Source organism: Triticum urartu, chromosome 7A, assembly GCF_056163025.1.
Source record: "Triticum urartu cultivar PI428250 chromosome 7A, HENAU_Tu73, whole genome shotgun sequence".
Classification (NCBI taxonomy): domain Eukaryota; kingdom Viridiplantae; phylum Streptophyta; class Magnoliopsida; order Poales; family Poaceae; genus Triticum; species Triticum urartu.
The window spans coordinates 739,503,514-739,531,081 of record NC_141879.1 but is presented as its reverse complement, the minus strand read 5'-3'; the positions used below and the strand labels follow the sequence as shown (position 1 = coordinate 739,531,081).

Below are 27,568 nucleotides of genomic sequence, written 5' to 3'. Positions count from 1 at the left end.
TTAAAATATAGTTAAGTATTATGACCAAGTTATGAAATTTACATATTTTTTAAACTAAACAGAACTTACAGAACTATTGATGTATTCGACTACACGTACACTGTTGTCCTCCTCCTGTTTGGTGTGCACAAACATGTGAATCGCAGCAAGCATGTTTGGCTCAGCCCTTCCAGGTTGAAGCTGCGTCCCAATGCCACTCTTCCAGTTTCTAGAGAAGGGCGCCATATAGCCGCTACACATAAACAGTACTCCCATCGTTAATTGTATAGTAGTAGGATATCTTCTAATTAATTCAACATCTGTAGAAATAAGTTGCAGAACTAATTTCAAGCATTAACTTCTAAGGAGTGGCCATGTATTATACTTAATTTTGTGTCCTTTAAAATTTAAATAAAAGTCACATTTTGAGAGCCATCGCAAATGTCTACGATACTGTTGAGGAATTTGCATGAATAATGTGATAACTAGATAGATAAAAATGCAATAAATTTTCCACTTGTGGTATTTGCATGAATAATGTGACAAGATGAGATTTTATCAAATCAATTTTTTTGAGCACTTCGACAAAATAAATGAGGAGCTTGACTTACATGGAGATTTAAAATTTGTGAAAAATACATTGTATCATAATTTAATATAAGAAAAAAATCATTGCCTAGACCGTGCGGATGCACGGGTTGTCGACTAGTATGCTATAATTGAGGAATAGCTCCCATGGTGGATGTAGTGGGTGGGCTGCACACTCAAGCGCGAATGTATATCGCTTAACGTGAGGTGGAGGGAATGCTCGCCCACGCGGCGCCATGCCATGGGCCATGCGGCCCGCAATAAGTGTATAAAAGATGCAGTTCTCGATTTCATCAACAAATACACACATGTCGCAGTGGTTGGAGCTCTTCCCCACGAGCAATGTGGTGAGCCATCGAATCCTGCTAACGCAAGCGCTTATCTGTTTGACTTCTTCTGTTTAGTAATGTGTGCTGTTAAATATTTTACTTTTTTGCTAGTTCTATAAATATTGTTGGCAATGAATCTAAAAAATGTTAATCATATATTAAAAAATATAATAAATTTTCCCTAATATATATTAAAAATGTACAACAATGTGTGTGAAAGAATAAAATGTTAATCATCTATTTTCAGAAATGTTAAACATGTGTAAAATAATGTTCCTGATATATATGAAAAATGTAGAACATTTATTTGAAAATTAAACATCAAAACATAAATTGAAGTAATGTTGATCATGCGTAAAAAAATGTTTATCATACATATATGGAGTCATGTCTTTTCAATTGCTCCAATGGAGCATGCTGTAGATATGTTGTTTCGGTATTTTCTTTTCAGTATTTTTGTGAACTTTTACACCATCGAAAACCTTTAGTTCTTTGTAATTGTTTGGGGCACCTATTTGCTCAGGCACCTAAGCAGCATGCAGCTAAGCCTCATGTGATTCATCCATTAACAGATAATGTTGCATACCATACCTGCCATAAGAATGCACGTCATTATAATACCATGCAAATTATTTCCATATATGATATGACGTCCTAGTTTTCTTGTAAATGATTATTTATAACGTACACACTATAATACATTGTTTACGCACTCTTGTTTTGGTGGATGTAGAATGAAGGACTCTGCTATCCATAGTTCAAAGAACAGACATCATTACAAATGAAACATATTGGCAGGAAGAAAGACGAATAAGAAGCTACCAGATCAAGGGTTGAGAGCAAAAAAAGAATGGAAGAGTAGGAGATCAGAAACACCAAGCAACATTCTGGAGAGTTACCTGGAAGGACATCGGAGATTATACGCATGTCACAAATCCCCTCTTCCATTTATAAATTGAAATCCTATGTATCATCTTTAATTTCCAAAAGAAAACATCACCACCCTTGTAAAATTTCAGTCAAAAGTGAGTCAAATCGCAAGATTGACCACTGAAATAGTCAAACTTACTGTGCCATGGAAAATATATTACGAGAAAGTTTTAATGTAAATCAAATATAGTGCAGTTGTAACTCTAGTTCTCTATAACATGAACATCTCTATTAACTATAGAATTCAGTCAAAAGTCAGCCAAATCACAAAATGTACTACCTAATCAGTCAAAAGTTGGCCAAATCTCAATACATTGTTAGGAAAAAAGAAATTATAAAAAATACTAAATGTAAGTCAAATATCAAATACTCCCTTAAATACAGCATCCGTTTGTTCCATAACAGATACATTATCCTACTAGAACAACCAAGCTGTGGCAGTAAGAAAACTTCCCCTAAAAACATAGGGGCAGGCAGAAACTAATAAGCATCCATGAAACTAAGGAGGGATAGGAAAAGTACTTGTAACACTGCGAGCCTTTGCCCATAATATATTCTCTGCCATCAACTATTGCCTAGGAACACATATGTAGGAGGTGATTATGAAAACAAACGGACTGATAAATTTAACATCAACAAATATATAACGTGTTTACTTTTCAAATTCACGGTTTATCTACAAATATACTTGGCGAGGTTTGCAAGATCATCCATTAATTTGTTGGATACAATAAAAAAAACAGATGAAAATGATTATAAGAGGCTACAAAATATACAGGCACACAAGTTATGTTCTAGTTTTGACTAAGAATTAATTAAATGAAACCTGTCTTCAGTCCTCATTTTGTCAAAATTCATCTCAACAAACTACTTCACCATCAGCCAACACCATTAGGCAATACCACACGAGTAACAAGAAAACTCATATATTTGAGTGGTAGCATGCCAAGTTTCCATCTAAAAAGTTGAGAGATCAAGAACAATTCAACGGTTAACAAAAATGAATGAAAAAATGGCATCTCCTTTTGCGTGACACTACATGCATACGAGTATTTCTTTGGTATGAACCCAACAGAAAATGGTCGCCGAACCCATCAAATCAGGATCCCGTGTCACAAGAAGAAAGAAAAGAAAAACAGGACCCCATGTACTAGCCAATCGAAAGCCCAAGTAGGGTTCCTAGGTATGTTTGTTCCTCAATTCTCTGTACGAATACTCGGCAGCCGCGTCTCATCTTCATAAAATAACTCAACGATCTCGTCTCCCCCGCTCGGCGTTCCGCCGATGATTGGTCGCCAGACGCCAGCTATTGAGCGACAGGCTAACAACTGATACAAATTCGCGGTAATGAATTGCAATCTCAAATCCGGGGTAATTGTGTATCCCCTACTTTTATTGATCTGGAATGTGATATTTCACAACGAAAAATCAATTTCCAACGCTTAGACCTAGGTAAATTGCATTGAATATCAATGCTGCAAGTAATCTGGCGGATCAAAAGAGAATTTCAGAGTACATAAAAAATTTCGAAGAAGCAATATGAGATTAGGCGAACATGCGTAACCATAGGACCTTACAGGATACCACCTAATTTTTGTATTCATACAGGGTCATTGGAGATGCTTCACCATGATTTAATCCAGAATGATTTTAAGAATATGGTGGTTGATTTACTATAGTGACAAGGTACATAAGACCTTTTGTTATTGTTGCTATGTTTTTAGGGATAATAACAATAAGGACCAAACTGAGAGTAATGTGTTACAAATTAACAGTGGTTATTTTGAAATTTTCTAACTAGTCATTTTCTTCAATGCTTATGGGAAGATGAGAAGCATTATCTGAAGCTATGAATGCTTTTTGGTCCTAAACTAGGTAATGCATGTAACAGGCAAGTCGTGCACTCTTCAATATTTATGTAACACGATATATGATAAGCGATATCATATTCCTAGTTGCTAAGTTATTTTTTAGTGCTATACTCTTTGTTGTAAGATGGTGTGAAATTGGACTTTACACTTAACGCAGTGGTAGACTCTCTCCACTTGTTGCCTGAAGATCCTGAGTTCCAACTAGCCTCCTTGAAGAATTATTATGCTAGGGTAAGTCTAGTTAGAAATTCCTTTCCCTAGACCATAGCTTGTGTGGGTGTTTTTGACACTGCCGTACGCCTGTTTTTACCAGATTAATTCATATCAATTCTTTACAACAAAGTGAATAAATGAAACCATGCAATGGCTAAATTTTCTGGCTCCACCCCTGCATATTAGTTAAAAATTGGTCAATGTTACAACTCTAAAATCAGGATTGAGAGTAAAGCATCTTTACCAACAAAAGGGGCAGCAATGAGATGCAGATGCATACGCCTAATTTCACAACAACAACAAAAATGCAGATGCACACACAATTATTCCTAACCTTTGCTTGAATTGACTTGTGTGGATCTTCTGAAGGGTACTTTTGCCTTGCAACTATGGCTCCACGTCCAGCAACACCATCTGCATCACAAGGTTCACAAAATGAACTTCTCAGGTTGAGTGGCACCATGCCAAGAGGGCTAGATCAAGAAAAATCATGATCTTACAGAGAGGCGGACCAAACCAGGACTAGTGCTAGGAGGCAGCCACAAGTATGGCGGGGCATGAAAGGCAGGGAGTGGCGCGCTGTTGGATGCACTCACTGTGCGCTGGCTTAAGAATAAAGGAGGAGGGGGAGGCGCTTCGTCAACATAGGAGGAGAGGCAGATGGAGAAACAAGAGCAGAGAGGCACCATTTATAGAGGAGATTGGTGAGGGCTTGGAGGGCAATAAGCGAGAGGGGAATGCGGGGAGGCGTTGGATTTGAGAACGATCTGCGTGAGGGGCGCCAGAGGAGCCCGCAGCCAATGGATTGAAGCGTGCCGGCACACGAACGGGTGAAAGGAGGGAAGGAGAGTAATGGAGGAGGAGACGGCGCGTGCATGGGGCAAAGCATGGCAATTAATTGATGCGTTGGTTTTGGCAAGGGTTAATGATGGGGTGCCTGACTTTGAGAAAGATGAGAGGATTGAAGAGATCACCTGATTACAAGGAGGAAGACGAGAGGAAGGAGATCAGGGGGCGATTTATTTGGAGGAGAGAGATGAGATGAGAAGACGTAGGTCCACCTACCCAGGGGATGGATGGATATATCTTGAGGCTGGCCCAGATTAATTCAACTTCCATTCATAGTGCCACTTATCTCTCGGATTGCATGGCAAGTTTACCTTGCTTTTTTGTGTGTGAAAGAATGCATGGGGGGAGTTGATTTCTCTCTCGATATGATTTTTCAGTTTCTTAATAACTAGTAGTGCCTCCCATGCATGGGATTCTTTTTACACTGATTATAGCAATCTATTTCTAGAGGTTTCAAATGGTGACTACATACGGAACAAAATTAGTGAATCTACACTCTAAAATATGTCTATATACATCCGTATGTGGTGACCATTTGAAATCTCTAGAAAGACAAGTATTTAGGAACAGAGGGAGTACTATGTATTGTGAATCGCATCACATGTCCAGCAAACTTATATCTGCTTTCCAGTGCTCGCTATTACTAAGATAGATATTGAGAAATGGATGATCTAGTCATGCACGAGATATATAGATATGCTCGCTATTACTTAGATAGATATTGAGAAATGGATGATCTAGCCATGCACCAGATATATAGATATGCTCGCTATTACTTAGATAGATATTGAGAAATGGATGATCTAGTCATGCACCAGATATATAGATATGCTCGCTATTACTTAGATAGATATTGAGAAATGGATGATCTAGCCATGCACCAGATATATAGATATGCTCGCTATTACTTAGATATTGAGAAATGGATGATCTTGTCATGCACTAGATATATAGATATGCTCGCTATTACTTAGATAGATATTGAGAAATGGATGATCTAGCCATGCACCAGATATATAGATATGCTCGCTATTACTTAGATAGATATTGAGAAATGGATGATCTAGCCATGCACCAGATATATAGATATGCTCGCTATTACTTAGATAGATATTGAGAAATGGATGATCTAGCCATGCACCAGATATATAGATATGCTCGCTATTACTTAGATAGATATTGAGAAATGGATGATCTAGTCATGCACCAGATATATCGATATATCTGACAAGAGCACAAAGGTAAGAGAAAACCACCCTGCTTGTATAGTTGTACTACTAGTATATAACAAAAAGGTACCACACAGATTCAACGCTGTGCTCCACCATGTCCATCTCATCAAATTATCATCGCTCGACTCTTCAAAACTCAAGGAAATGCTCAGATGTGTAGTATGAACTGATGTGTGCGGCTATGAAAACAGGCCATGGCATTTCGACACCACCATCCTGACATTGCAAACAAGATGGTCACCATTCCAAACCTCATGCTGACCGGCATGGTCGACATCATAAGCGCTGGTGATAGCAAATGGATCTTCAAAGAAAAACAAATCCATCATGTGACCAACAACTCCTTAAGATGATGAACAAGAAACATTTGCAGTCTACACATCAGAAGATATCTACAACAGTAGGAGGCACCTTGACTACATCTTTCATAGACAACATGAGCCAAAAGCACAGATCCTCCTAATCCTCATCAAGGTCACATGCCAACCTCCACATTGGCTGATGACACAAGATATAAAAGAAAAGAAAAACAGATGAAAAAACACTACTTCTGTTTCAAGTACAAGTATCCACTTTTACAGCAACTGGTGATCCGACATTGTCTCAACGTTGCCGCTTATCTCTAGCTAGATGGTGATCCGACATTACAACTGGATCCCAGGATGGAGGCAATTCATCTTCGCGCACTTGACCTGCGAAGAAGGTACCTACAAGAAAAAAGGCAGTTCAGTCAATTTCAGCAAACACCGCTACACTTTGAAAGAAAGATAGGAACTTGAGAGTCATGCTTCCAAAATTGTAAAACCAAATTCAATGATCTACCATAACCAATGGAACTAAGGGCCTGTTCGTATCCACTCCACTCCATCAGATCCTTAGCTCCACTCCCAGCTCCAAGGTTGCTGGCTCCCCAGGGCAACTGAGGAGAAAAAACTAGTTCGGCAACTAACTCCACTCCACACCCAGGTTGCTGGCTCCCCACAACACATCAAACGGGCAGATTGGATCGAGCCTGGGAGCGAGAGGCAGAAAAACTGATTGAACCGGTAAGTTGGGGGAGGGGGAGATGCGAGGGAGTCATGTGGAGCCCGACTTTAGCGACTCAACCAGATTCAACTGCAATCGGCTCCGCTCCACTCCTTTGACTCCGTGGAGTTACAACGTTCGGCGCTGCTCCGCCCGCTCCCGGAGCGGAGTCGTGGAGCGGAGTGGATCCGAACATGCCCTCACTTGAAGCAGGCCCTCTCTTGAAGCAGGCAACTAAAACACCTTTTCCAGTCAATCAAATGCTAAGTTCTCTTTTTCTTTTCCTGGTAGAAAATTCTGAACAGAGCAATATTTGTGATAAGTTTTAACAATAAAAGTACAAACGTGTGGTACATTTCTGCTTGAATTTGAACAGATGAATCAGTGTCGTTGATAGGAGTAGGATACCCTATACATGCATGCTTCAGTTTCGAATAAAAAGCTAATGAAGAACTATCAGCAGCAGACCTAGGATACTCTATCCCACATTTGTCAGCAGCATCTCTGACCAAAGGCTACAAGGAACACTACCAGTCAATCCAAGAGGATTAAGACGTAACCAAACAAGGCCAAAAACACTTGATGCAGTGGCCGACCTTGTGCGCTGGTCGTCGTAGTCGGGCTGGACGACATCGCCATCGAGGCCGAGGTCATCAAGCATGGGGTCCCTCATGTTCAGGTCATCATATTATCCTAGTCAATGCCATCCATGGAACTGGAGGGAATCAAACGAATAAATTGTGGCATCTGATACTGATACACATGAATCAGATTATATTAAAACTGCCAGTCCAGCCTCCAACAAAATTAAAACAAAACCAAAGCAAGAACAATGAATAAATTTAAAAATATACAACGAGAAGGGGGCCAACGGCCAACTCGCAGATCTCGAAAGACCCATGCAAAAGCTCGAGGAGGACATTAAGTCATGATTAGACAAAATATAAGAGCCTTTTTAACAAATAAACTTTCGCAGTTGATAAATTTAGTTGACACTCATTTAGCATCCCTGCAAGGGGTCTGTACCAAGCTAATGCATCAGAAATGAGGCAGCTAATATTGATAGCATCAGCTAAAAAATAGACTGATTACCAATGAACCAAACAGCATAAGAACCATAACAAAAGGTCTAGTCTGACCAAAACAAATAGGAAGATAATTTGAGCCTCAGCTTATAAATAAACGCAGACATAATGGATCAAAACTTCATCTTTGAAGAAGCATCTGGGACAAGACAAGAAAGACAACAACTTCTCATTAATCACATGAATAGATATGCCAATAGCCGCAACTGGTAACTTGCTGCAGAGCAAGGCCTCCTAGTTTAACAGCTAACTGTATAACTGGGCAAAGTTGAATGGAACCAACCTAGGAGACGTGAAAGCATCTCTATCTCAGGATATGCTGAAACATCTCCAAAACCAAGAGGAGGAAATCATCAATGCTGTGCTCAGAAGTTAATTTGGAACACTGGACTGATGGCCGTATTACTCGCAATGAAAAAAGCAATTTACATTTGTTCACTTCAGATAAAAGGAGTCACTGCAAGCCAAATAAAAACAGGATAACATAAACTTTCCGTTTTGAAACAGAAGAAAAGCATAAGCTTGCGAAAGGGATGTGAATACTGCAAACACAGGAAATGCTGCTCGCACGTTTACCCCATGATGAAAAATGGGGTCGTAATGCTAATAATCATACATGTGACATTGGAAAGTGGCAATACTGTTCCACAATGAAACTGAATAAATTAAAACAAAACCAAAGCAAGAACACGAATAAATTTGAAAATATATAACGAGAAAAGGGCCAACAGCCAACATACAAAAGCTCCATGGGGACATTCAGTCAAGATTAGACAAAATATAAGAGCCTAAATTTACTTGACACTCAAGTAAATGTTGACAATAGCAGCTACTCCATCCGCCCCATAATACAAGACGTTTTTGCAAGCTATTTTAGCTTGTAATAACGTCTTATATTGTGGGACGGAGGGAATAAAAAATAGACTTATTACCAATCAACTAAATGGCATAAAAACCATAACAAAAAATGGTCTGCTCTGACCAAAACAAATACTCCCTCCGTAAACTAATATAAGAGCATTTATAGAATACTAAAGTAGTGATCTAAACGCTCTTATATTAGTTTACAGAGGGAGTACAAAGGTAATTTGAGCTTCAGCTTATAAATAAACGCAGGCATAATCGATGGAAGCTTCATCTTTGAAGAAGCATCTGGCAGGACAAGACAAGAGCTTTTTGTGAACCACATGAATAGAAATGCCAATAGCTAAAAACATTGAAGTCGTCAAAAAGGGCAATTGTTTGATACATATACAGTATGTACAACTGGAAAGGCAAAAACGACGCCAACTAGAAACCAACCCAAGATAGAGTGGTTGGGTTCGTCACCAAGAGAAGACATCAATCCAGGTCCACATCTCACATGAACGCCAAATAGAGCATGCAAGTATTATTCTGCACCTGTTCTAAAACACCCACAAATATTAAGCCTCTTGCGCTTTAACAAGTACAACTAGTACATGTTTGAGCTATCAAGAAACAGTTCAATCCTATCGTATATATAGCCAATTATGTGACCTTGCAATCCAACAGGAAGGATAGCTCAAATGAATTATCAAATATAATGACATTTAAATCTTGCTCCTCCAGTACTGGAAGCAATTTTCAAGCCAAATCATGGCTGACTTTTTGAGTCTGAAAGCTGCAAAAAAGACTTGAAGGTTGCAAAAAAATATGTGCAGCCATGGCAGCAAGGCCATGACCCTCACGTCCATAGCTAGTTATACGACATGGAAATGAGCGAACCGAAACCAACAAAGGTGGAGAGAGACAAGTCACCTTGGTTGATGGTGGTGATGTTGACCTTGAACCCCCACAGCAGCAGATCCTACTTGGCCGACCATCTTCACACAAATAGTAAGACCAATAGCCAGCACTAGTATACTCGTCCATCTGGTACAGGAAAAAAATGGTTGACTGTAGCTAACTTGGGTGTTACAGTATATTTGATAGTAAACTTGAAGCAACCGTTGTCGCCGGAAAAAATGCAAATAATCTAGATGAGGGAATTAGCAGTGCAAATCACGATAAACACATCACTCATATGTGGTCCTACTTCTTTAGTTATCAAAACATGAGAATGCTACTAACACACGTATGAAGAAATCGCCATTGACAAATAACAAATTAAGCAAGCTAAGGTTTGTTTGTTCCTGAGAAAACTGCTCCTAAGAGAGAAGAACATGCACTGTTACCACAGCACCTAAAAGAGGAACAAATGAACATGTATACATGTACTGCTTGCTACAGGAGCATCATTCCTATATTTTGCTTCATGCTTTTAACCACAGCACAACAGATATAAGAAGAAAACAGAATCCAAACATGGAAACCACTACAGAACCAACATCAATTCCTATAACCATTTGCCATTTCACATCAAAGTGATAATAGTCCAGACTCCAGAACTGAATAAAATGGATGTCATTTTGTGTAAAATCCGGGAATGCCATCGATGTATCATCCCTTATAGTGACAATAAAAAAATTCTAGTACGAGACACTAATTTAGAGCAGGGAAGCAAGCCAATGACAGAGGATCGACCTTGTGTGGGGCGTCGTCATGGTCGAGGTGGAGGTCAGACTCGACGGTGTCCCCCTCGTCAGCTTGGGCATGGGGTCCCGGTCATCAATGGAGGGTGTCTGTTGCTGCTCCAAATCAAAGAACCAAATTAGTTTAGCGCACCAAGAATGGTTGGATGTAGGCAACTTGCAAATTAACTTGAAGCAATCGTCATTGCATAGCAGGAAACAAAAGCAAATAGTCCAGGTGAGGTAATTAACAGTGCCGATCACAATAGACACATCTATCAACATGTGCTCCTACTGCTTCACTTGTCAAAACTTCAGACTATTATTAACACACACACACACACACACACACACACACACACACAATAAGAGATGGCTAAACTAGGATTCCTAAAAAACTGCTCCACAAGTTATGTTATGAGTAAAACATTTTCAGTTTTGAGACAAACCTTTATTGGTTGAAACATTTTCAGTTTTGCGACAAACATTTGTAGTCTGTGTTCAGATCCTACGGCATGGATTTTAATATATAAAAAATAGTTGACTTTGTATCAAATTAATAAAAACTGCACTGTTTTTTTTTTGTTTTGAAAAAAGATGTCCGTGTAGCAGAAAGAGAAGATGTCCAATCTGGAGGGGAGGATTTGACACATGGAGCCCAACTAATATGATTAACATAACAGTGGAAGGATGCACATCATATGTTTGAGTGCATCATAGAAAACCATACAAGTTTCTTCAAGGTGTCATGTCACAATCACATGGAAGAATTTAGCTAAAAAAATGATTGCGTGTAGCGCTCCAAGTAGATAAATGTGCTCAAGCAATAACCATGTGAGAAATCTATCGTCCGTGCTGCATGTAAACCCGATATAGATGCAAGATTGCAAGACCTGCAACCATCTCAACTAGTAGAAATCTAACGGTGGTAGGCTCTGGCCGGTCCGATACAAGCACAAACGTGACCATAAACCCCTGCCTAGAAGCCTGCCACAGACAGCGCGATGGCCAGCAGAAAGCTTAGCCCGATCCGGTGGCCGTGGGCAAGCAATCAAGCAGAGGATGGGAGGGGCTTACCATCAGTTATCCTAGTCAGGGGGTCCGCACCATGGAGTTGAGGAGGCTGTGCCCTGCAGCCGTGCGCGTGAGGATCTGCACCTCCAAATCATACTAGTCCTCCCGCTGCATCGACACGAGTTGGTGATGCTGCACAAGTGAAAGAGGAAAGCAAGCACATCAGGCAAGGGAAGGGAAGAAGAATAGGTTGACCTTGATGGCCTCTGCTGCTGCCTGGCCATTGGCCATGGAAGACCGACGCGTTGCTGCCTGCATGCGCGAGGAAGGGGAAGAGGAAAAGGGAAGGGAGGAAATCAAATCACAGCCTTGATGTGCGCGAGGAAGATGAGGGGAAAGGAAGGGGGTCGGACCTTGACGAGCAGGTCCATGGCGTTCGTCTCCTGACGAGCCTGGTCCTGTGCCGGCGCGAGGAGGAATCTTGTGGCTGGTGATGGACGACCCACGCCGGCCGCTGCATCTCCTACCTCACCACCTACCTACAGAGACGATGAGACGAGATGTAGGTCAGGGAAAGAGAAGGGGAGGGGCGTGCAGGGAAGGGAAGGGAAGGAGGGATTACATACCATGTCGCCGTCGCTGAGGTTAGGTAGCCGTCGGCCGCCATGGCCGGGCGGCTAGGGTTTCCAGCGCTCGGAGCGAGGGCGGATCTGGCCGGCGCCTGAGCTGCTGGAGTGGATCCGCGGCCATGGAGAGAAGGGGAGGGGTCGCCGGGGTTGGTGGAGAGGACGGTGGTGGTGGGCGGCGGCGGCGGCGCGTGGGGAATCGAACGAATGAGAGGAGGAGGCTCTGCTTCTGTTGGTTGGGCCGGGTGGGGGTTTGGACTCAAAACACTTTTTTGTTTTCTTTGATTTGATTTGAATTTGAATTTGAAAGAGATGAGATTCTCTTTGGTCGTGTGGGACCCGCTCGTCAACGTGTTAGTACCATTTTCCTCCCCCTCCATCGGGAATGCCACGACGACGGCGGCCTTGCCCACAAGGTCATCCCGCCAATCCATCTATCGTGTATTGTGTGTGCTCTCGAATTCGTGTCCGTTGATCCGGCGGTGAGCTCCTCGAGGCCAAGTATCCTTCGACTCTGGTGGACCTACCGGAGCTCTCAGCCGGCGGACGCCGCGTGACCTCTCCGTCGATCGGCCTCCTTCGGCGCGTCCGGTCGTCTCCCTCTTGAAGCAACGGCACCCGGCGGCCCGGTGAATAGGTCGCCGATGTCTATGTGACACAGGCTTACCGTTTCTACGGCAAATCGGGTAACACATGGGTGGGGTACTGTCTAGGCGTGTTTGACATAACAAGACGGTGGAAGCAAAGGATTGAATGCTACGGTTCGAAGGCTAATTTGTACGAGCTTTAGTCGTTATTAGTGTCAAGCCCAAGTTAGAATATTTTTGGGCCTCCTTGCTGGTTTGTGCCTGTTTTGCGGTGATTCGGGCGGGTACCATGTTAGATGGCAAATTACATGTTGGAGATGCCCTTAGTTTTTGAGATAGAAGTTTTTTTTTTCTTTTTCTCTGAGTTGTTTGTGATGTAGAAGTTGTGCACTTAGTGTTGTGTCAAAAACGCTCTTATGTTGTGGAACCGAGGGAGTGGATAGCTAGTTAGTACTCTCTCCGTCCGTCCAATAATAGAAGATCAATTTTTTTGAGACATAAATAAACTTAGCACGCAAAAAAAAAAACAATCTACGCGGCGCCCTTTAATTGATTGGGTTCGACGAGCGCCTTCGTTTGTATAAATAAACGAGCGATCAAAGCGGTTAACGCGCGCGTCGGTTGATCCGTCTTTTGGACGGCGCTCGATCTCCCCCCGCGCGCTGGAGAACGTGTCGTCGCCCGTCGATCAATCTACGGCACAGCACCTTCTTCCGCGTGGGCGTGGCCATAGTCGTCAGTAAACGAGAAGCCCGTGCCACGCAGGGCGTCGTCGACGATCCCGTCCAGCCTCGCCGCCATGGCCGGCGTCATGTGGCTGCGCCAGTCGCCGACCACGCCCTTCCTGAAGAAGGCGTCGTTTGACACGGCCAGTGCCGGCGCGCGTTCCTGTTGACCTCCAGGTTCCTCAGCTTCTCCAGGCTGCACAGCTCCATGATGGCGCCCACCACGCCGGCGTCTTCCTCCTCCGCCGTGAACGGGCACCCTAGAAACCGCGCCAGCTTCCGGACGTTGCCCGACGGATCGCGCAGCATCTCCTCGTACCTCAGGAAGAGCACCTTGTCCGGGCGATCCCTGCTCGCCTCCCAGTACTCGGCCGCCTGCCGCCACATCGGCCCGGACCCGTTGCGGCCCTCGCAGAACACTTCGAACAGCTCGGCGAAGTCCAGATCCTTGGGCTGGTCGTCGCCGGCGCCGTTGTGGGCGACTAGCTTCTTGAGGAACCAGTACCACGACACCAGCACGTCCTTGGGGTCCCGGCAGATGTACACGATCCGGCTAACGCGGGTGACGCGCTCCGGCAGCTGAGAGTAGGCCCAGTGTGTGGCGAAGAGGCGCGGCGGGGATGGACACGCCGCGGCGAGGGCGTCGCGCACCTCCTCAACGGAGCGGCCGAAGAAGACGCCTTCCAGGAATCTGACGCAGCCGTGCGGGTTGCGGACCAGGAGCGGGTGGTCGGCGGACCACGGCGGGTGCGCGCCGCGGTGCACGATGGCAAAGGCGAGGGCCTTGAGCCACGTGGTGCCGGACTTGGGGCAGGTGACCACGAGCACGTCGCCTGACGCCGGCTCGAAGTGGTCGTAGAAGGCCGCTAGCGCCGGCAGGAACCTCTCGGGCACCCAGAACCCACGGTACCGGCGGTGCGCGAAGGGCGGCCACCGTGTCTCCAGCGGCAGAGTTGGGATCACCTCGGCCACGTTGTACGTGTGCAGCGTGGGATGGTCATGCTCGCCGTCCGCTGCCAACAGCGCCGACGTCTCCTCCGTGGCCATAGCGCTCTCAAGTCTGAACGGCAAGTGCGAGATGTGGGCAGTGGAACGACGGCGACGACCGATAGTGATAACTAATAATGCCGATGATCGAGCTGATAGTACTGTAAGTAGTAGGTAGAAGTAAGTGGTTGCGCCGTGGACGAGACGTGGACAACAAAATATATATACTCGCCACGTTATATGTCTTGCATACAACTTGCCAAAAATTGTCAAAAAAATGTGCCCGTGTATCACGCGGAGTCACGAGCACTAGCTATGCCGACACACAGTTATAATACACAATACTTGCAATTTTTTAGGACGCGGCGTGTGAGTTTTAAAAGGTCTGGCCACATGTTTTGTGTGGTGTCTAAGAACCAGCCACACGCCTACGTGTGGGCGAAAACAAGTAATGCCCACATGTCTTTTTTTTGCCTTGCGGTCCTTCCCACGCGCCTACGTGTGGGCAAAATCAATAACGCACGCTCCCGCACGCTCCGCGTGGCAGTTATCACGCGTTCCCGCAGTTGCCATGATTCGGACCCTCTTCCATGTTTGTTTAACTACAGTTGTCATGTTGATGAACTATAGTTGCCATGTTTGACAACTATAGTTGCCATGATTGCTCAACTGCAGTTGCCACCTCAGGTCAGGTCATGTGCCAGATGTCATTATTGGACAACTGCAGCTGTTGCCATGTATGGTCTGGTCTACTACAATTGCCTTGATTTGAAAAACTTTAAGGATTGCCACCTACTAACAATAGGCAGTTGTCATGCAGCACTACAAAAAAGGGAGTTGCCATCTAAAAAAACATGTTCGGGTAAAGAGGGAGTTGTCATCTGCTTACAAGCAACTAGGGCAGTTGCCATGTACCCTGCAGAAAACATGGCAACTCGAGGTAAAAAGAGAGAGTTGACATCTGCTTACAAGCACGCTAGGGCAGTTACTATGTACGCTGCAACACACATGGCAACTGACAGCTTTGAGTGTGGGAGAAGAGACGGGCGTGTGGGCGAACAGATAAACACCCACACACCAGCTCTTCTGCGTGCGTGCAAACTGGCGTGTGGGCGAAATGCTTAACGCCCACACCCCAGCCACTCCGCGTGATGAAACGGGCGTGTGGGCGACCGGATGAATGCCCATACACCAGCCCAGTCCTATGTAGCATAAAAAATCTGCTAGAACGCGCCAGGATTGATGCAGAAATGGTTGGACGAGGATCCATGCGTGTGGGCGAGTTGCCAGACGCCCACATGTGTGGGCGTTGGCCTTTCCAATTTTTTATTACCATGGGCAAGTGCGATCGAGGTGATGGAGCACTGCTAAGACATAACGATCGATAGTAAATTAGTGACAATGTCATATAGGATGGTACTAGGTAGGTAGGTGGTCGAGGCAAAGGGAAACCTTAGCTAAATGGTTAGGCATGCGGTTATGCAGTCTAACCATCCTAATTTGATTTTTAAAATTGACAGAAGATGCACATAATTTTCTCCTATTTATTGAGAATTAAACTCGGTATAGGATGGAACCACTCATCAACAAAGGTTCTTGGTATTCATTTAAGAAAATATAGAAGACCATGCTTATTTTGGTACTCATACTAAAAAGGTTGTGTGCATCCCTAGCTTTTTTTAGGGGATTTATGTGCATCCCTAGTTGAGGCGGAGGCGAGGAAGTCAAATTCTCTCCTAATTTTTGACGAATTAGAACTTCTTTCTCGAGCTAGCTAGCTCATACCGAAGAAACGCATCTGCCGCCCGGGTCGCTCCTACAGGCGACTCTGGAGGCCTCCCCGGCTGCCACACGACACGTCACCCCAGCCGACCATCTCCTTCGCCGCCGCCAAAGAAGGTCGTGAGTGCTAACGGTGGCGGCGGGATGCACCTGTTCGGCTCTCCACTCCCTTCATCTCCTGGGTTGTCCAGCATGCATCCGCCGTAAGATCTAGAGTGAATTCCAGTTTTTACCTCTAAGTTTAACATTTTTGACGCTAATTACCCCATTTAAAAGAATTTCATCCGGCATACCCCATTTAACAAAAGTGTTGCCAGGGTTTACCCTCTTCTATTTTTTGTGAGCATTTTGATTCATGGGTCCCGATTACCAGGTCCACGTGGCATGCCACGTCGTCGGTTTTCTGGGTCTTTTCCTCATATGAAACCAGTCCGCGCTGCTGAGCTCGACCGGATTGCTGAACCGCACGCACCGTCGCGACCGATGCTCGACGCCTCGACCAGGGCCGCACCGCGTTCACGTCTAGCCTAGCGCACGCACCGGTCGGCCTGCTTCTTACCGCACGCACCGCTCTCGCTCGCGCCTAGGGTTAGGGATTCGATTACGGCGGCGGCGACGGCGGCAGCGGGTGCTGAAGGGAAACGACGGCAGCTGCAGGTGCTGAATGACATCGACGGCAACTGGGGGTGCTGAATGGCGGCGACGGAGACAACGGGTGCCTAAGGGCCGCGACGGTGACGACGGTGCTAAAGGGCCGCGACGGTGGCGGAGGGTGTTGAAGGGCAGCGACGACAACGGCTTGTGGCTGCCGTGCCTCGAGCATGTAGTCCCATGCTGGCGCGCTATCCTGCTCCGGCCGTCACTGTCAGCAAGTTCAGGTATTTCTTCCTTCCTCTGAATTGTTTCTCCATGGAACTAGACTCCCTGTACATACATGGTTGGCCTACTGTATGTGTGAATAGTTCTCGCTTGATGCAGGGTGCAGTTAACTCCTCTAGTGATTCTGTGATGGTTGGTTTGATGTATCACATAGAAGCCAGTGCCGTAAAGAATGATGAGCTGCAAGCAGAGCAGGAGGTGCGCACTCTGAAGTTGCTCAGCTTGGTGCAGAAGGAAAATGAGCTTGCCATTTTAGTTGCCGTGCTTCTGTTTTGCAACTGTTGCTGCTGATGCGACGTACTTCGACAACAAGTGCATGACTGAATGTAGCTACATCCACTTTATGTGCCTTTCGAGTCTGTTGGTGATGGCGGAGTCTGGAGTGTGGTTACATGTAAAGTAGGGAACCAATGATGTTTGTATTGACCTAGTGATGCTAGTATGTAAAAAAATTGAACAAATATCAATGTGATGAAAGAAATTCAAACTAGTACTGTTGCTTATGTATTCCTCTGTTCGTCAAACCATGTATGTAAGAGCTGCAGGAAGTGAGAGCTTCCTCACTAGTATTTCTGTACATTGTAATGACAGTTTTAACAGCAATGTATAGCAATCAGTTTTGACATAACGATGTGCATAAGTCTGATGTAAGCTACCATATAAAATAATCAGTTTTGAAAGCATGATCTTGTGCATAAATAGGAAGAATATTTTTGTCAGAACCCACGCCTTTTGTCCACATTCATTTTCCTGATCCATTACACAAAGGTAAACATCATCAATTTCAACTCTGCATATGAGTTCACCATGACACATGAGTTCTTGGAACATGATAACATGACACATGAGTTCAACACGACACAGAGATAAAAAGCAAAACATGGCGGGAGTTCAAAAGCAAAACATGAGACATGAGTTTTCAACTATATAAGCTAGAAAATGAGATAATTGCTATTCCTCTCTAGCACCATCATCTCTAGCAGCTGCACTAGCACCAATGGTGAACCAGGAGTGCATTCTGCCACTTGAACTTCTTCCGTAAGCTCTGTTTTGTACATAACCAGGTTGAACTGCAGCCGCCCTTCCACTTCCAGCCAACCCTCTTCCTCTCCCAACTGCAGCAGCACTTGATGATGATGCCTGTGATTCTTGGACCTGAAAATTATGAGGTGATGTAAATAACAATAAAATTACTGCTAGCTACATTTATTCCAGAAGTGATTATTTTACCTGGAATTTAGCTGCAGATGCTTTAGGTGCTCCTCTTCCTCTCCCCTTACCAGTTGATGTTTTAGGAGTACCTTTAGATGCTTTGGATGCTCCTCTTCCTCTCCCCCTACTAGATTCTGTTGGAGCAGCAGTGGGAGTAGTCGTACGTGCTACCGGTGCTGAACTTCTAGGCTTCTTTGCAGCTACTTTTCCTCTCACGCTACTAGTTGTTGTTGCACCCGCTGTTGGAGTACCTCTAGGTTCTGGATTAGGTGCAGGTGGTGGATTGGCATTGCTCCCCTGTGTTCTTGTTGCCAAAGGCTTGCATTGTAGACAGTAAAAAAGGCGGTTATTTGGTAACATATTGCATCAATTTAGTAACATAATTGCATCTAGTACCGGCGGCGTAATTGCTTCCAAAGGAAAGGAGAGCGCTTACCACATGTTTTCTAACCCTAAGAGCAAGATATGCTCTTAGTGGCTTGTCGCAGCCCTTGACATTGTGACCAAGTTCCTTGCAATTTCCGCACTGCACTGTTCCTTTTCTTGCTCTTGCATAAGCAGGACCACTCTCCTCGGGCCCTTTTATTCTATTTTTCTTTGGCCTTCCTGGTTGAACAGTGTAACCTGGTGGTTCAATGTCTGGACTTGATGTCTTAATCCACTCAGATTCATGTGGAACAGGGTATATCATGTGTTCATATGCTTTCTTGTAAGTTTCCAACTTGAAGAAATCATCAACATAATTCTCAGGCCTTTCCTTAGCCCTAAATATAGCTGCACAAGCATGTTCACAAGGAACACCACACAACTGAAATCTGAAACAACCACAAGTCTTGTTAAGCAGGTTTATTTCATAGGTCTTGTCGGTGTAGTTTACTTGCCAAAGCCCAACACCAAATTGATGAGCTGTGCAATACCTTGCTTTGCTCTTAGCTGATTCTAATTTCTCACTCATGACAGGTGTGATATCCCAGCCCACTGACTCACATCCTTTTCTTTTCAAACAAAATCTAGTCATAACTCTAGTCCTGATGAGCTCCATCATGGTACGAATTGGCTTGTCTCTATAGTCAAGGATGTATTTGTTGAAAACCTCACTGAGGTTGTTCACAACAAGATCAGTCTTGGATCTTGTTCTGAATGCATGCCTACTAATGTGCTCCTTGGGTATTGCTCTAACCCACTTCCAAGCTTCTACATCATAAGCCTTCAAGTTGTCCATGGAAATATTGTACTCGCTCAAAGTGCATGCATAAACAACCTTATCAAAGTATTCCTTGTAGATTTCACCTCTGAATCCAGCTCTGGAGAAGTTTGCAAGGACATGTCTTTTGCAAAATCTATGTTCGCAATGTGGAAAAATCTTTGTGACTGCTGAAAGTAATCCCTATGACAAATAAATGGCTGAGTTGTCAGTTACAACACGCAAACTAAATTTAACATATAAATGACAAAGATAAGAAATATGTTATTACCTTCTGCCTATCTGACATGATTGTCCATCCACCATGTTGCTCGCCCTGTCCAATTGCTGACTCCAGTGTTTGCAAAAACCATGTCCAATTGTCAGTGTCCTCTATGTTAACCACTCCAAAAGCTAGAGGAAACATGTTGTTGTTGCCATCTCTTGTAGAAGCAGCTAAAACTTGCGCACCATTAGCTAGCTTGACAAAACAACCATCTAATCCAATAAATGGCCTACAACCGGAGAGAAACCCTTGAATCTGTGCATGAAAGCTCACAAACAGCCCACTGAACATAGGATTAGGATTGATATGTGGCTCGAGATTTGGCTCAGTGGTAACTATAGCGACGCTTCCAGGATTTTTGTTCAACAATGTCTGCAAGTAGTCTCTAATTCTAAGATACTGCTTGTCTTCACATCCCCAAGAACCTTCTTTTGGGCATAAGATTTAGCCCTATATGCCATCCTCTTTGTTATTTCAAAATTAAAATCTCTCTTAACAGCTCCCATGAAAGAATCAAGCTTCCAATTGGGATTAACTCTGAACTGAGCCTCATAATGAGAAGCTATCCATCTGGAATTCAGCCTAGTGTCCTCTCTATTAATTCCACATGAGTGTGGCTCGACATCCTCTCTGATCATAAAAGTGGGCTCACCAGCTATCCTTGATGCAAAAAGATAAAAGGTGCAATTTGGCTCTGTGCAACGCACCTTCACCTTTTCCATCTTGTTCTTCAGAAAAGCAAAGCTTCTTCCTTGCAATATATGAAATGACTTAAGTTCTGCCCTAAACTCTTTGACATCTTTGAAACACATCCCTTTGACAAGTTGTTCCGGCATCTTATCAGCATCATTAAGGTAAGTATCATCAAATTGCATTCTCGGGTCTAACAACCTCTTGGGCCTTCTCCTTTTTCTCCCTTGTAATAAAACCATTGAACGTGAATCTTCATTTTCATCAGTATCTTCTCCTAAAGGATCATTTCCACCATCTGAACTCGGAGGATCTGAAAGCTCAAAGTCATCATCAACTAATTTCTTCTTCCGCTCCCTTCTCTTTGCCAATGCCATCTTCTTATCTGCCTTTTCCTTTTTCTGTCTTGCTTCCTCTTCCTTTGCAAAAATCATCTCTTTCTCCATTTGTGTTTGAGGAAGAGAAATTTCATCAAGATCAATGCCATCTAAGCCTTCTGTGACATCAAATAAATCTTCAAATTCGTCCTCTGAATATACACCTTTTTCTGCCAATTCCTTCTCCTTCTTCTTAGCATACATGGCTCTCAACTTGTTTGTTTCAGCAACAACATCAAAATCTTCATCACTGGAGTCAGTTCCATAATCTTGCCCATTCAACTCCTTCCAATATTCCGTTGGATCATTGTACTCCACATCTGAAAGTAACTCCACATTTTGACCCTCCTCTTCAGTATTCTCTTCAATGGGCACCACAACTATTGGCTTGTAAGAATCTGCACCATTATTGGAAACTAGAAGTGTAGATGGAGTTTTGGTCCTGAAAACATGCAAATCAATCTCCTTATAAGCTTCAACCTCCTCAAGCATCTTCAGAACACTTGTATCGTCTGTTAACTCAACCATGGAGTTTCCATTGGGCCCTTTCTTCTGATAATAAATGTTGTCCCAATTGTTGAAACCCAACTCCTTTGTCCTCTCCTTTATATCAAAATAACTGATGAAATCCCTGTCAATCATCTCTGGCTCTGGATTGCTGTATCCACAGACATGACAAATGTACCTAACACTCCACATCTCAGTTGCCATCTGATTTGCGCAAGAAAATGAAAGCATGAATTAGCGATGCATCAACATACTCTAAGAATGTGTAACATGAAGCTCATTATGTTCAGTATAGACTATATATACATTCAAATTCAGAATTTACAAAAGACTCATTGTCACAGAAGAGAACATAGCAGTTCAGCATGTTCAGCTTAACTACAGCATAGCAACCCTGCATTGTATTATAAAGTAGCCATCATAGCATCCAGTCTTACAAGCCACACAACAAGAAGATGCTCATATGCAGAGTTTGCAAGTTCAGCACATAGTCGTATATATACATATGTTTTAATCCGATCCATCTAGGCATACATAATTTACTGTCGGTTTATGATAATACTAAAGAAAAAAGTTAAGGTCGCTTTATGATAGTACTGAAGAAAAAACATACAGGTTTCAGGATTTTATCCAGAAAACCTTCTCCACAGTGATAATATGCCACAGTGGTCAAGTGCAGCCATCTCATCGCAGATCTTCAAAACAAGAAACAGCTGACCCGAACCCATCTAAGATGCATCACGGACTACAAGAGAACTAAAAGCCTAACCACCGGGGTGTGAAAAACAGAGAATTCAAGCATGCATGAGAGGGGAGGAGATCACCGTACCAGTTGTAGCTTCCTGCTCCGACGATCACCAATATCAACTACAAGTGTCGCCTGCCGCTCCTTGCCTACGTTCGGCCTGCCCTCTCTGAACGAAGGACGAGCGGACTGGGCTAGACTTGGGCGATCGTGCATGCGATAGGAAGGTGAGCGATGCGTGCCGCGATTGGAGGCAATCGTGGCGCAACAGACTCAAGCGAGATATGTGTGGCGGGATTGGATGGGATCCTGGTGCATCAGACTCAAGCGACCTGTAAATCGGTGAGGACCCGCCTCTGCGTGTGCTTGCCATCGGCCCGGTCCGGTCGGCAGAAGCTGGCGAATCGGTTCAGTTTGTAGAAAAGTCGCCAAGGAAAAAACCGACGACGTGGCACGCCACGTGGACCTGGTAATCGGGGCCCATAGATCAGAACACTCACAAAAATAGAAAAGGGTAATTTGTGGCAACACTTTTGTTAAATGGGGTATGTCGGATGAAATTCTCTTAAATGGGGTAATTAGCGTAAAAAATGTTAAACTTAGGGGTAAAATCTGGAATTCACTCTAAGATCTATTCCATGACGTGCCCACCTCATTGCTCCGGCTCAGTGCTGCTTGCCTATCCAGGTTGCTGCTCCTTTTTTCAGGCAACCCTCGCCTATGAAGCACACGAGCTACATCAGCAGTGAGTTTTCAACACTGCAGCTGCGATGGCCCTATGCTGGAAATGAAGACTCGACATGCTGGGGACTGCAGGCTCCTTTGTGAAGCAACCACCGGCGAGCGTTAGCACACGACTAACGAGGAGATGATAGAACCACCACATACAAGTGTTGTAACCATTGACAAAAAACCTTCAAGCCTAGATTAAAAAAAAAAAGCTTCAACCAGCCACTGTCAAAATACAAAAGTTGCAACCGTTGCGAAAAAATCTTCAATCTTGGATAGAAAAAGCTCCAACCGAAAGATATACAGAGTTCCAACCCAGCACTGCTCGAAGAAATTTTTTGCAACTGTTCACAGAACAAGCTACGATTGTAGTTAAAAAAAAGGCTTGAGCTTGTGGAAAAAGATTCAACCGATGTGAGAAAAAGCTCAACCGGGGTGTCGACGGTGCGAGCGGTGACATTGAGAGCTGCGGCACGGCGGAGCTACGGCGGACGTGCTACACCGAAGGCGGATAGGTGTTGCAACAACAGAGGAATCGGGTGTGCTTCTAGGCGGCGGTATTTTGCTACGAGGTCGACGTTGTCCTACTGGAACTGGCGAGGATGGGTGCTGCGATGCCGACCACTGGCGACGAGGGCAGCAACCGGCGGCGACGAGGACAGCCGGCGAGCTGGCTGGCATCTGGAGAGGCGACATGTTTTTTTTTAGCCAAGCAGTTGGGAAGGAAAGGTAAGATGCGGCTATAATAGAGTGAATCGTCTGTGCTCTATGCGACCAGCCGAAATTTCTGCCGGTCGACCAACCTATCACTTGCCGAAAAAGAATATAGCCATCATGCAACTTGCCTCCTAAACACATTATCTTGAGATAGCACGTATCTGAAAGATACTGTAAAAATCTGTTTAAAATTCTGCCCGTGTATCATGCGGACACTAGTTTATAGAATGCGCCAGCCGTGAAAATTGGTTGCTTGCATGCACCTGCCTGCCGTGCCATGGACACGCTACCACAGACAGGCGCGGCAAGCAACGGCGATGGCACCGGCAAGCCAAAGCCACATGTGCTCGTCGTGCCTTACCCGGCGCAAGGCCACCTTCTACCGCTCCTTGACCTGGTGGTGCTGCTGGCCGGACGGGGGCTCGCGCTCACCGTCGTCGTCACGCCAGGCAACGTCCGGTTCCTCGCCGCATTGCCGCCGTCCGTGACCACCGTTGTGCTGCCGTTCCCGCCCGCGCCTTTGCTCCCGGCCGGATGCGGCGAGAACACCAAAGACCTCCCGGCGGACCTCTTCCGGCCGTTCATGGCGTCCGTGGTGGGCCTCTCGGCGCCGCTGCTCGCCTGGTGCAAGGCACAGCCCCGTCCCGTCACGTCCATTCTCTCCGATCTGTTCATGGGCTGGACGCTTCCGCTCGCCGACGAGCTCGGCGTGCCGCATGTGGCCTTCTCGCCCACCAGCGTCCACTACCTCGCATTCACTCGCTTCCTTTGGCGCCACATGCCGACGGGGCACGACGGCGACGGCGAGGGCGGCGAGAGGGTGGTCACCTTCCCGGAGCTGCCCGGCTCGCCTAGCATCCCGTGGCGCCGCCTGTCGGGGCTGTTCCGGATGCATGAGGCTGGCGACGAGGTCTCCGAGACGATCCGGCAGATCCTTCTGTGGAGCGTAGAAAGCTCCTGCTTTGTGGTCAACTCGTTCGCCGCACTCGAGGCCGGCTGCTTCAGGGATGCGCTGGCGGCGAAGCGGGTGTTCATGGTGGGCCCGCTGTCGGAAGCCGCCGGTGTGCGCGGCGGCGGCAGCAAACCCGCGGAGGTGTGCGCGTGGCTGGATGGGTTCGACGACGGCTCCGTCGTATACATCTGCTTCGGGTCGCAGGAGGCGCTGTCACCGGTGCAGGCGGCGTGCGTGGCCGAAGCTCTGAGGCTGAGCCCGACCGCCGCGTTCGTCTGGGTGGCGAGGGGCGGCACCGTCGTGCCGGAGGGGTTCGAGGCGGCCACGGCATCGCGCGGGAGGGTGGTCCAGGGCTGGGCGCCGCAGCTGGACATCCTGCGCCACCGCGCCGTGGGGTGGACCCTCACGCACTGCGGCTCGAACTCGGTGATGGAGTCCGTCGCCGCCGGCGTGGCGTTGCTCACGTGGCCGATGGCCGCTGACCAGTTCACGAACGCGTGGCTGCTCGCTGAGGCTGGCGCGGCCGTGCCGGTGGCGGAGGGTGCGGACGCCGTGCCCGATGCCGAGAAGATGGCGAGCGCCATCTCCAAGGCTGTCGCGTCAGAAGAGGGGGAGTCCACCAGGAGGCGTGCGGTGGAGCTCGGCCGGAATGTGGCCGCCGCGGTGACGGCGGGCGGAACGTCGTGCGGCGACCTGCAAGAGTTGGTGCGTGCGCTCGGTAACGTCGATGGACAGGCTAGTTAATTAATTAAATTTCTCACGATCAGATCACAGACTCACTTGGTCAACTTATTGGGTGGATGTAAGCACAAATTTGTAGGGAAAAAATATCAACCTCTACAATAGCAACTACTCCCTCCGTTTTTAAATATAAGTCTTTGTAGAGATTTCATTATGGATTACATACGGATGTATATATATGCATTTTAGAGTAGATTCACTCATTTTGCTCCGTATGTAGTCCATAGTGAAATCTCTACAAAGACTTATATTTAGGAACGGAGGGAGTATATGACATATCTAGTACTCCCTCCGTTCCATAATGTAAGACACTTTTTGACACTAGTGTAGTGTGAAAAACCGTCTTACATTGTGAGACGGAGAGAGTAGTATTGTTGTGCTATTATATATGCTAATGTTTTTTATGAACTTGATCAAACTTAAGAACGTGCGGCTTACAACAATTCAAATACCACTTAACATTTTTGAGATGGAAGGAGTATTGTTTTTAAATCTTGGGCAACCATATATTGTTCTCTTTGTGAGATGATTTCCTTTTTACTCAGTTTACAGTTGTTTAGATTTACTTACTAATAAAAAAACGAAAAATCTAACTACCTATCGATCGTTAAGAATAGAGTGCTGCGTTTTTTTTTCTGTCGCCGATCCAATCTTTCTCTGGCGCATCATGTGTTCCTTTTTTTCCATTCTTGATTCCAACGAGATAAAAACCACACGGTGAATGCCAGGATTCGATCCCAAGTTGCTGTTAGTCGTGGCCAGCTTAAGCCAATCCCATTATCCAATACAGCTAGGTTGTGTATGTGTCCAATTGAAGAAATTTCATCTACGATTAAACAACAACACAGTTGCTACGGAAAAAAAAACATTGGTTTTGGCACACTAAGAAATTGAACCAAATTACGGGCAAATGTCTTAATTTTAGGGACCCTCCAAACAACTCCAGAACGAACGATTCGCATCTAGTGCTCCCATGCTTCCGCTTTTTTTCTTGATTTTTGTTTGCTTCAATCGCAACACATGGCTGGTTTTTGTGCAATTACCTACCAACTAGGCTACGGAGTGAATTATGCATGAATGCTAAGTTACATCACAATAGATCTGAACACCTCAGGCGCCGTCTGTTGGAGATCCTTCTTCAAGATTTCATCCTGGGTACTTTTCATTGTGCGAAAAAATGCAGGACATGTTAAATGTGGTCTCCTAGCCATTTAAAGCATAACATGTGGACCCTGCTTTTTTCTTAAATCTTAAACGTGATATTCGAGCTTGAGACCTGACTACCACAGCTGCAGGCTGCCAACCAACTAAGCTATTTGTCTAACACAACTAGAACTGCGTACTTTATTTTTTATACTACACAAAATGCAAGTGAAGAAAAGGAAAGTAGGCACATTTAATCGTGAGACCTCCTGCTTCGAGGTTTTAACCTACCGACCATGTTTTTTTTTGGAAAAACTTCCAATCTATTCATCTTCAATCACGGTAGTACAACGAACATTAGAAATAATAAAAATTACATCCAGATCCATAGACCACTTAGCAACGACTATAAACACTGAAGCGAGCCGAAGGCGCGCCGCTATCATCGCTCCTCCCTCGCCGGAGCCGGGCAAACATTGTTGTAGTAGACAGTCGGGAAGTCGTCGTGCTAAGGCCCCATAGACCCCAACGCACTAGAACAGCAACTGTCGCGGATGAAGAGTGTAGATCAAAAAGATCCAACATGAAGACACACGAACAAAAGACAAACGACGGACAGATCCGAGCAAATCCACCAAAGACAGATCCGCCGGAGAAACACCTCCACATGCCCACCGATAGTGCTAGACGCATCAACGGAACGGGGGCTAGGCGGGGAGACCTTTTATTCCATCTTCAGGGAGCCGCCGCCGTCTCGCCTTCGTGAGGAGGACACAAACCCTAAGAAAACTCGGAAAGGGATCTAAAAACAGAGTCCTCCCACCAGCAAGGGGCGAGATCCACTCCGCCTCCATGGCCCTAAGGCCACGGGAGACAGGACGAACCGGCCCCGGCGCCGGCGGGAGGCAGAATCCCCAAGCTTTTTGGAGCCGGCGGCTGGCTAGGTCAAGAGGCCCTACCGAACATGTTAACTTGCTTTCTCTTGTGATTAGACGTAGGGACGCAATTTTTTATACACCTTTTTAAATGATATTTAATTCTGATTTTTTTATG

General features: G+C 45.3%; 1 long non-coding RNA gene and 3 pseudogenes across 1 annotated transcript; 1 reads left to right on the top strand and 3 right to left on the bottom strand.

Moving 5' to 3' along the window:
- Nucleotides 1-6,454: 6,454 nt before the first annotated feature.
- Nucleotides 6,455-12,495, bottom strand: LOC147962553 (uncharacterized). The gene is made up of 7 exons (XR_015612170.1): nucleotides 12,274-12,495; nucleotides 12,061-12,186; nucleotides 11,711-11,959; nucleotides 10,647-10,750; nucleotides 9,882-9,995; nucleotides 7,614-7,732; nucleotides 6,455-6,698 (listed from the first exon to the last, which is right to left on the bottom strand). It is a non-coding gene; the product is annotated as an uncharacterized LOC147962553 (long non-coding RNA).
- A 910-nt stretch (nucleotides 12,496-13,405) lies between these two features.
- On the bottom strand, nucleotides 13,406-14,686 carry LOC147962552 (cytosolic sulfotransferase 8 pseudogene; annotated as a pseudogene).
- A 3,498-nt stretch (nucleotides 14,687-18,184) lies between these two features.
- On the bottom strand, nucleotides 18,185-22,012 carry LOC147962551 (uncharacterized; annotated as a pseudogene).
- Nucleotides 22,013-23,925: 1,913 nt separating this feature from the next.
- On the top strand, nucleotides 23,926-25,468 carry LOC147962550 (UDP-glycosyltransferase 89B2 pseudogene; annotated as a pseudogene).
- Nucleotides 25,469-27,568: the final 2,100 nt, after the last annotated feature.